A 10,797-nucleotide genomic window follows, 5' to 3' on the forward strand; every position below is an offset into this window, starting at 1 on the left:
AGGGAGAAATCAAGGAGAAAAATCAGTTTAAAGAAAGAGCAAATAGGGCCACTTAGGAGTACAGATTTTGGTTGAAAATAACCAAAGACATGACTCAAAATGTTCATATGGCACACATATGCACAGACATTTGTCATAAGGTCTCAGGGTTATGGCAGCATTTATGTTCACACAGTGGCTGCATCAGTGGTTCAGCCATCAGAGATGAAGGGGCAGGGGCAGGGGCAGGCCCATGGAACCTTGGGTTCGAAAGGCCGGCACTTGTCTTAAATTAAGCTCATGTGCTCATCCAAGCTTAGTGACACATTCCTTTAATTACAGCACTCAGGAGGCAGAGTCAGACAGATCCCTGTGAATTTAAGGGCAGCCTGGTCTACATAGTGAGTTCCAGGCTGGCCAAGGCTGCACAGTGAGACCCTGTCTCAAACACTGCATGTGCTTCCCTCCTGACATTGTTCTTTGGGAGTGGGGTGGGGGTAGGGGGACAACAAAACAGCATTTCTCTGTGTGGCCCTGGCTATCCTGGAATTACCTTTGTAGTTCACGTCGGCCTTGAACTCAGAGCCCACCTCTGCTTCCTGGGATTGGGGGGGGGGGGGGCAGAGGCAGAAGGACCCATTGTTCATGATCAGCCAGGATCACAACGGCAAGATGCCTGAACACCATCACCACCGTACAAGTTAGCCCTGCGAGCACGGACAGCAGAGGAGACTCAGAAATGGCACCAGTGTTCTTAGTGAATGACAGCTAGGTAGCGTTGTAATAATAATGAGACGGAACAGAATCTAAGGATTGAGACTGCATGTTTTTACTTCACTCTGTCCTAGATGGCTGTGTGTGCCACAAAAACTTCCTCTCAGATACCTGTTGGTTGTAAATCTAGTCTAGAATCCCTAAGGTTTTGATTGGCACATTTGCAGGAAGAAACAAAAAACATAGTTCTGTAAAGGCCTTGGGGAGCCTGCCGAGGACAGCCCCTCATCCTGCAGTTGAGGAAATGAAGGGCTCCAGAGGTGTGACACCTCAGTCAGCACCCCGGGCTGGGTGCTGCCAGGCCTGTCTGTCATCTCCGTGTTCAGGAGACACATGCAGGATGGTTCCGCTTTTGAGGCCAGCCGACACAGCAAGTTTGAGGTCAGTCTAGGTGCCATCCAGGGCTCCACAGTGACACCCTGTCTCAAAAAAGAAAAAACAACAACAAGAAAAAAAAACACAAAACAAAAACAGGGCTGGAGAGGCAGCTTAGCAGTTAAGAGCACTGGCTACTTTCCCGAAGACCTGAGTTTGATTCCAAAAACCACCCTCTCTAAGTCCTGGTCTCTCAGCGTATGTGGGGCACAGACTTACCTGCAAGCAGACTCTTACACATAAAATAAGAATAAATGAATGCTTTAGTCAGCGTTCTGTTTCTGTGAAGAGACACCATGACCACGGCAACTCTTATAAAGAAAAACATTTCACTGGGACTGGCTTACAGTTCAGAGGGTTTTGTTGTTGTTTTTATTAACTAATTATCCCCGCCCCCCCAATCACAGTTTCTCCTTCCTCCCTCCTCTCTTCTCAGTACCTCTCCCTAGCAGTCCCCCTTCCACCCTACCCTATCCACTCCTTCTCCTTTCTCTTCAGAAAAAAGCAGCCCTCCCATGGATATCAGACCGCCACGGCAGGTCAAGTTGCAGTAAGACCAGGCACCTCCTCTCCTAAGGCTGGAAGAGGCAACCCAGCAGGAGAAAGGGTCCCCAAAGCAGGTAACAGTCTGAGACAGCCCCTGCTCTCTCTGTTCAGTCCCACAAGAGGACCGAGCTTCACAACTACAACATATGTGCAGAGGGCCGACCTAGGTCAGTCCCATGCAAGGTCTCTGGCAGAGTCTCTGTGAGCCCAGGTTGGTTGATTCTGTGGGTTTTCTTGTGGTGTCCTTGGTCCCTCTGTCTCTACAATCCTTCCCCCTGTCTTGGTTAGGGTTTCTAATGCTGTGAAGAGATACCATGACCCCGGCAACTCTTACAAAGGAAAACATTTAATTGAAGCGGCAGATTACAGTTCAAGTTTCAGTCCATTATCATCATGACAGGGAGCATGGTGGTTGCAGGCAGACTTGCTTCTGGCTACATCTTGGTCAGAAGGCAACAGGAAGCAGACTGTCTCAATGGGAGTAGCTTCAGCACAGGAGACCTCAAAGCCCACGCCCACAATGACACACTTCCTCCAACAAAGCCACACCTCCTAATAGTGCCCCTCCCCTTAGGGGGCATTTTCTTTCAAACTTGCCCTGTTCCACAGGATTCCCTGGGGTCCACCTATTGCCTGGCTGTGGGTCTCTGTGTCTGTTTCCATCAGTTGCTAGGTGAAGCCTCTCTGATGACCATTGATTGGGCTAGGCAACCATCTGTGAGTATAGCAGAATATCGTTAGTAATCATTTAATTAACTTTTTTCTTTTTTATCAGTCATGTTTGGTTCTATTCTAGGTCTCCAGGCTGTCCAGCCTCTGGGTCCTGGCCCTCCAGGCAGTGTCAGGGACGGGCTCCTTCTCATGGTCTGGGTCTCAAGCTGGACCAGTCATTGGTTGGCCACTCCCGTAATTTCTCTGCTACCTTTGTTCCAGCATTTCTTGTAGGCAGGGCAAATTGTACGTCTGAAGTTTTGTGGCTAGGTTGGAGTCCCAATCCCTCTTTTAGAAGCCTTGCCAAGTTACAAGAGATGGCCTTTTCAGGCTCCATATCCCTCATTGCTAGGAGTGTTACTAAGGTCACCCTCATTGATTCCTGGGAGTTTCCATTGCATTAGAGCTCATCCCAGAGATTCCCCCATTCCAGTTGTCTTTCCCAGGACCCTCCCTCCATCCTCCTGCTACCTGATCCCTCCTGTTCCCATGCCCACCCCTCAATCCAGACCTCTCCTCTCATCTGCCTGTAATGTCCATTCTATTTTTACCTTCACGGTGAGATCCATGTGTCCCCCCTTGAGCCCTCCTGTTACTTAGCTTCCCTGGGTCTGTGGATTGTAGCCTGGTTATCCTTTACTATACGGCTAATATCCACCTATAAGTGAGTACATACCATTTTATCTTTCTGGGTCTGGGTGACTTTGCTCAGGATGATCTTTTCTAGTTCCATCCATTTGCTGGCAAGTTTCATGATGTCATTGTTTTCAACAGATGAGTAATACTCCATTGTGTATACAGTTCAGAGTTTTAGTCCATTATTGTCATGACAGGAGGCATGGTGGCCTGCAGGCAGACGTGGTGGTGGAGAGAAGCTGAGAGTTCTACATCTTGGTCCTCTGGCAGCAGGAAGTGAACTGTGAGGCACTAGGCATGGCTTGAGCATTTTAGACCTCAAAGCCTAGTGATACGCTTCCTCCAACAAAACCACACCTACTCCAACAAGGCCTTGCCTAATAAGTGTCACTCCCTACGGACCAAGTATTCAAACACATGAGTCTATGGGGGACATTCCTTTTCACACCACCACAATAAACAAAGTTAAAGGCCACATGCAGGTACAGCTGGTAGACACAGCTGGGATTTTAGACGGTGTAGACTGCCAGACACATGGCTGAAAACACCAGCAACTGGTCAAGGCACCCTGCCCCTTCTGCCTCCTGCCACCTGGTTTCCCCAGCTGAGCCCCAGACACTGTAGGGCAGAAACCAGCCCCTCAAACTGTGATCTGCCTGAGTACCTGCCCCACATCCTGCATAATGAAATGACTGTTCTCTGCCAATCAGTTTTGTGATGACTTTCAATTCCAAGTAGGAAGAGGAAGTGGTTTGTATTTCTTCCTATTACAGACTTTTGGATGGTGAGCTAGGAAGAAAAATCCATTCCCAGTCTTATTTTATCCTCACTCAAGGCTGAGGAGTGCCCAAATTCTGTGTTTGATTTGAAAAAAAAAAAAAAAGAAAGAAAGAAACGAAATAAAACCCGGTTCTGAATTTTAAACGGCTGCAGCACAGACTCTTTGAGCAGAAATATTTGGCAATCTCGGCAATCTCGGGAGGATTTGTTAAATGTCATAAAATTTCAGAGGACGATAAACACTTGCTTAGTAATACAGTTCCTCAGTGAAAATCTCGGTAATTAATCACACTCCTCTCTTCTTTCTGCCTCATATACAACATTTTCCCCCTTAGAGGACAATTTTTTTATTGTTGTTAAAAATTCAAATATGGGGGGGGCAGGAGGGGGGAGAACAAGGGAATCTGTGGCTGATATGTAAAATTAAATTAAATTATAAAATAAAAAAAAACAAAAAAATTCAAATATGACCAAAAAGTGTTATGTATAAAAATGCTAATATTTTTAAGTTCTTTTAAAAATAAAAGTAAGTCATGTGTTTCTCTAAAGACCAACATGGTTAGTTCACTTTCAGGGTGTCTTTGCTCTGCACTACACCCCCAGCCTTAGAGTTTAGATGTAGAATGTCCCCCAAGGGCCCTTGTGTTGAAGGCTTCCTCCCAAGATTGATGTACCTAAGAGATGGTGGAAACTTTCGGAGGTGGGGTCTAGCAGAAGGCGTTAGGATCATTAGGGAGTGCACCCTGGGGGGGGGTATGAGACCCCTGCACCTCCTCCTCCTCCTCACTGTAGTTAGGATCATTAGTGAGTGCACCCTGGGGGCGGGGGTATGAGACCCCTGCACCTCCTCCTCCTCACTGTATGGTCCTAAGTTGAGCAGTTTCTCTGTCGTGGACCCTGCACTGACATTTGGGAGTCCCATCTTACCCAAGCAACAGGACTGATGACCGAGGGCTACAACCTCTAACGCACATTTTCTCTGCAAACGGATTCTCTCGGGTACTTGCTATGACCATGGGAAGCTCGCTGTCATAGCTAGGGTGACTACTGCTGCGATGAAACACCATGATCAAAATCACAGTTCCATACAAGAGTTCATCATCAAAAAGCAGCAAGTTCATAAACTCACACAGGGCAGAACCTGGAGGTGGGAGCTGGTGCAGAGGCCATGGAGGGGTGCTGCTTACTGGCTTGCTCCTCGTGGCTTGCTCAGCCTGCTTTCTTATAGAACCCAGGACCACCAACCCAGCAGAGGTACCACCCACATGGGCTGGGCCCTCCCCTGGCAATCACTAATTAAGAAAATGCCCTGCAGGCTTGCCTACAGCCCAGTTTTATGGAGACCTTTTCTTTTCTTTCTTTCTCTTTCTTTTTACTGGAACTCACTTTGTAGACCAGGCTTGTGGTGATATTGTGTTCCCCAAAATATTGTGCACCCTAATAAACTTATCTGGGGTCAGAGAACAGAATAGCTACCAGATACAGAAGCCAAAAAATGGTGGCACACACGCCTTTCATTCTAGGATTCCAGAGGCAGAATCTGTCTGGATCTCTGTGAGTTCAAGGCCACACTGGAAACAGCCAGGCATGGTGACTTACACCTTTAATCCCAGGAAGTAAGCCTTTAATCCCAAGAAGTGATGGCAGGAAGCAGAAAGGAATTTAAGGCATGAGGACGAGGAACTAGAGGCTGGTTAAGCTTTTAAACTTTTGAGCAACAGTTCAGCTGAGATTCCTTCTGGATGAAGACTCAGAGGCTTCCGGTCTGAGGAAACAGGATCAGCTGAGGAATTGGCTGTGGCTTGTTCTTGTCCTCTGATCTTCCAGAGTTGACCCCAGTACCTGGCTCTGCGTTTGTTTTTATTAATAAGAACTTCTAAGATATGTGCTACACAGGCTGGCCTTGAACTCACAGAGCTCTGCCTGCCTACTGGTATTACCAGTGTGAACCACAACCGCCAGGCTTGGAGACATTTTCTTAATTGAGGTTCGCTCTTCTCAGATGACTTTAGCTAGTGTCAAGTTGACATAAACTAACATAGTAAACATTACTGCTACTTTTAAAAACTTGTTTTGTGTACGGGTGTTTTACCTGCATGTATGTCTGTCTGTACAGCATATGCATGCTTGGTGCCCAAAGAAGCCAGAAGGCACTGGATCTCCTGGAACTGGAGTTACGGACAGTTGTGAGCTGCCATGTAGGTGCTGGGAATTGAACTCGGGTCCTCTGGAAGAGCAGCCAGTGCTCTTAACCACGGAGCCATCTATCTCTCCAGGCCTGCTGTTATTATCATCATTATTATTTTATCTGATGGCTCATAAGCCAAACAGCAAGGTGGGATGAAGGCTGGCTTTAACCTGAAGTGATCTGGTCTATTAATACGTGGGCAGACCTCACAAACAGAAACAGACAAAACCTCTCCCTGGGGTTCCGTGTTAAATGGCTTTATTCATTTATTCCTGGCATTTCTATGACATGTTTCCTCAAATTCAAAACAAATGTAATTTATTACATGTATCATTGCAGCCATTGATGGTAGAAATCCTAACCCCAGGTGCCTGTGGAGTCAGGCTTTCTCCCATGGTTCCTGCCTCCTTCATTGTCCTGGCCAGCAGTCTCGGGGGGCTTTATCTGGCTTGCAGCTGATTCACCCCAGTCCACCTCAGTCCTCACGTGGTACTCCCCTCCACATGTGTCCGTGTCTCTTTCGTATATGGATGCCTGCCATGTTGGAGAAGAATCTCTATTCAGTTATGACTCCAGTTTAACCTGACAGGATCTCTATCTCGAAAGATTTTGTTTCCATATAAGAATGCTTTCATGAAGGCCGGGCGGTGGTGGCGCACGCCTTTAATCCCAGCACTCGGGAGGCAGAGGCAGGCGGATCTCTGTGAGTTCGAGGCCAGCCTGGGCTACCAAGTGAGTTCCAGGAAAGGCGCAAAGCTATACAGAGAAACCCTGTCTCGAAAAACCAAAAAAAAAAAAAAAAAAAAAAAAAAAGAATGCTTTCATGAATACCAAAGGCTAGCACATCTTTCTGGGAGGCAAAAGTCACAAGATGATAAACAGAGGTCTAAAGTAAAGTTTATGATTTGGGAGAGGAGACAGTGAGCATCCCCAGAGCATGCTCTCTGCTTCCTCCTGTGTAATCTCCAAAGTGTGGATTTCACTAGTGACTAACTGGGACTCGGGGTCAGCCTCTTCTGTAGATGAAATTCTAAACGGTCTTATTAAATAAGAAACACAGAGCCAAATGCAGAGTTAAAAGCTGAAGAGATCAGAGCACTAGTGAATAGCCTTTAGCTTACCACTCGCTGCCACCCTTCCCCTCAGAGAGAGACCTTTGTAGCAGGAATCTTAGAAGGTCTTATTGATAAAATCAAACCTGAGGCCAGGTATTGGGGTGAACCCTGGAAGATCAGAGAGACAGAACAAGCCACAGCTACCTCACCTCGCCGGATCCTCAGCTGGTCTTGTTTCCTCAGACTGGAAGCCTCTGAGTCCTCATCCAGAATGACTCTCAGCTGAACTGTGCTGCTCAAAGCCTAAAAGCTTATGTTAGTTATTTAGCGGCGCTCTTACCCTGTGAGGAAATGTCACTACAGAATCCACTAACAAGAGTTTTATTAAGATGAAAGGACAGATGAGTGCTCAGGCCAGCGGAGAGACACGTGTGTGGGGAAGAAGAGAAGAAGGAAGCCGGGAATATGGTGCCGGCTTATAAAGGCTGGGTGGCGCATGCGTACACAGGTCGATGTGGCTGCTCCACGCATGCGCAGATCACATGGTTGTGTTGTGTGCTCTTACACAACCATGCAAAGCCACGGGGTCCTGGTCACACGAGACGCCTTGACCCGGAAATGGCTATTTTGACCTACAACTGGCTAAGCGGAAGTGTCTAGGTTCACCGGGCATGCACAAACATGCTTAACCGTGGGGGCGTGTTGTGAATCAGCTTAACCAGCCAAATGCTTCTCGTTTCTGGTCCTCACACCTTATATATCTTTCTGTTTTTGCCATCACTCCTTGGGATTAAAGGATCACTTCTAGGGATTAAAGGCGTGTGTCACTATGCCTGGCTATTTCCAATGTGGCCTTGAACTCACAGAGATCGAGGGATTTCTGTTTCTGGAATGCTGGGATTAAAGGCGTGAGTGTCACCATTTTCTAGCCTCTTTCTAGTGGCTGTTCTGTTCTTTGACCCCAGATAAGTTTATTAGGGTGCACAATATTTTGGGGAACACAATACCACCACAGACCTTCTCCTGTGTGACTTGTCTTTTTATTGCCTTTCTATTCTACCTTCTCATTGGCTCTAAACCCAACCACATGATTTCCTCGTCACTGCCTGTCTATACAGACCTTCAGGTCTCTATGGTTTGCACTGGGATTAAAGGTTCCGGTCACCCTTGCCTGTGTCCTTGACCACACAGAGACTCTGCCTGCCATGCGATTGGATTAAGGGTGTGTGCCACCACTGATGCCAGACTTCTGCTAAATGGCTTGCTTTTAGCTCTGACCCCTAGGCAACTTTATTTATTAACATACAAATAAAATCACATTTCAGCACACAAATAAAACATCACCATAGGACACGGTTAATAAGACAAAACAACAGCCTACAGAATGGGAAAAGATCTTCACCAACCCCACATCTGACAGAGGGCTCATCTCCAAAGTATATAAAGAACTCAAGAAACTAGACATCAAAATACTGAACAATCCAATTAAAAAATGGGCTACAGAGCTAAACAGAGAATTCTCAACAGAAGAATCTCAAATGGCTGAAAGACATTTAAAGAAATACTCAACATCCTTAGTCATCAGAGAAATGCAAATGAAAATGACACTTAGATACCATCTTACACTTGTCAGAACGGCTAAGATCAAAAACACTAATGACAGTCAATGTTGGAGAGGATATGGAGCAAGGTGAACACTCCTTCACTGTTGGTGGGAGTGCAAACTTATACAATCACTGTAGAAATCAGAAAATTGGGAATCGATCAACCTCAAGACCCAGCCATACTCCTCTTGGGCATATATCCAAGGAATGCTCAATCATACCACAAAGATACATGCTCAACTATGTTCATAGCAGCATTATTTGTAATAGTCAGAACTTGGAAACAACCTAGATGCCCATCAACTGAAGAATGGATTAAGAAAGACAATGTGGTACATATACACAATGGCGTACTATTCAGCAGAGAAAAATAATAACATCATGAAATTTGCAGGCAAATGGATGGAACTAGAAAATATCACCCTGAGTGAGGTAACCCAGACTCAGAAGGACAAACATGGAATGTACTGATTCATAAGTGGATATTAGGTATAAAGCAAAGGACAATCAGACTGCAAACCACAGATCCAGGGAGGCTATATAGCAGGGGAGACCCTAGGATGACTGTGGCTTATAATAAGTTTTGGTTTTACCTAATCACTGGGCAAGCTTTAGTGAAACATTTCACTATTAGGATAAGAATTTTTACCGTATGAAGCTGATGAAAGAAAATGCTGGCTGTATTTACAAGAGGGGAGGCTAAAATCTTTTTAGATTATGGATTAGCCTATAGAAAAATGTCTGCCCTAAATCAAACAGTGAAGGGGAAGATTGAATCTCACTTACATAACTTAAGAAGTAAAATATAGCTCTCGGAACAGATGAAGATAGGTTTCTTCTGTAACCCAGAATCTAACCAATATTTATATGTATAATTCAGCTGTCATTTCGCTTAAAAGGGCTTATTGGGAAGTGTCATTTTTACTATTTTCTACAGAGAAAATATTTTCCAGTTTCAAATAACTCCGGACTTTCGAATTATAACCTGTTTTTATGTTTAAAAAAATTAAGTGGAAAATGCTGAACGATCACTGAACTTGATACTGTATTCACATATCTGTATCTGTATAAAACAATGATTGTAAATGTTTGTTTAAAAAGGGGAAGTGCAAATGTGAATTTAACAAGAAGTTGTAAAGTTTCTACACTGTACACAAACTCCTTTGTTACAATATTTATGCTTCATTAAAAAAAAGAGAGAGAAAGAAAAAGGTGGTCCTTTGGAGACGGCTCAGTGGGTTAAAAAAAGAAGTGGGACCTTAGCCCACTCCAGTCCCAGCACTCAGGAGGCAGAGGCAGGCAGATCTCTGAGTTGGAGGTCAGCCTGGAGTTCAGAACAGCCAGGACTGTTTCGGAGAGAAACTGTGTCTCAAAAATCCAAAAGAAGGAGGAGGGCCAGGGTGGCTTTTCAGAAGAGATTAAGCCCCGGGGGCTCTGGCTTCAAGAATGGGATTCGTTCTTAAGGTGCTGCTGGGGAGTCCCTGTCTTTAAAGTCCTTTCTCTCCTCCTAAGGCTGCAGCACTGTGGGCTCCGGCTGGAAGCCCAAGCAGACCACTACTCCACAGAGTACTTCTCAGCCTCCCGAGTGTGGGAAACAGCTTATAACTGGGTATAAACTAGCGAGTTATTGATATCTTGGTGAAGAGCTAAAAGGCTAAAAGACCCTCATGAGACAAGTCTTTACCTCCCCTTGTCTTTCCCTAGGCCCCTGGGGCTAGGCCTGGAGCTCACTAAGGCACCCTGGCTGGCCTGAGGTTTTTGAAAATCCACAGTGAGGTAACCTTTTAAATAAAACTTTAAAGTATTTAATTAGCTCTAACACATACATACATCCCGAGGATAATTTGGGACCTCCTCCGGGAATTGCTCTAATTTTGTGGTTGGCATATATATGCTATGCATATATGCATGGTCTTTATGCGTGTGTGTATAAATACATGTATTAAGTATGTATCCCCAGCTGGCCTCCAATTTTCTACATAGACAAGGCTGACCTTGAACTGCTGATCGTCAGGCCTCCACCTTCCGAGGGGAAGGATTATGTGCTCCTACCAAGCACCACATTGGGTAGCAAAGGGTACGTTCTCAATGTTGACTAAGGAAACAACATGCATGTCCCACTTACACTGGCCTTATTCTGCCTTTCAGG

General features: G+C 45.6%; 1 long non-coding RNA gene across 1 annotated transcript; it reads right to left on the bottom strand.

Annotated features, from left to right (window-relative positions):
- Nucleotides 1-2,002: 2,002 nt before the first annotated feature.
- LOC143269126 (uncharacterized) lies at nucleotides 2,003-4,565 on the bottom strand. Its single transcript, XR_013045492.1, has 2 exons — nucleotides 3,062-4,565; nucleotides 2,003-2,389 (listed from the first exon to the last, which is right to left on the bottom strand). It is a non-coding gene; the product is annotated as an uncharacterized LOC143269126 (long non-coding RNA).
- Between the last annotated feature and the right edge of the window lie 6,232 nt (nucleotides 4,566-10,797).

This window comes from Peromyscus maniculatus, chromosome 17 (assembly GCF_049852395.1).
Source record: "Peromyscus maniculatus bairdii isolate BWxNUB_F1_BW_parent chromosome 17, HU_Pman_BW_mat_3.1, whole genome shotgun sequence".
Lineage (NCBI taxonomy): Eukaryota > Metazoa > Chordata > Mammalia > Rodentia > Cricetidae > Peromyscus > Peromyscus maniculatus.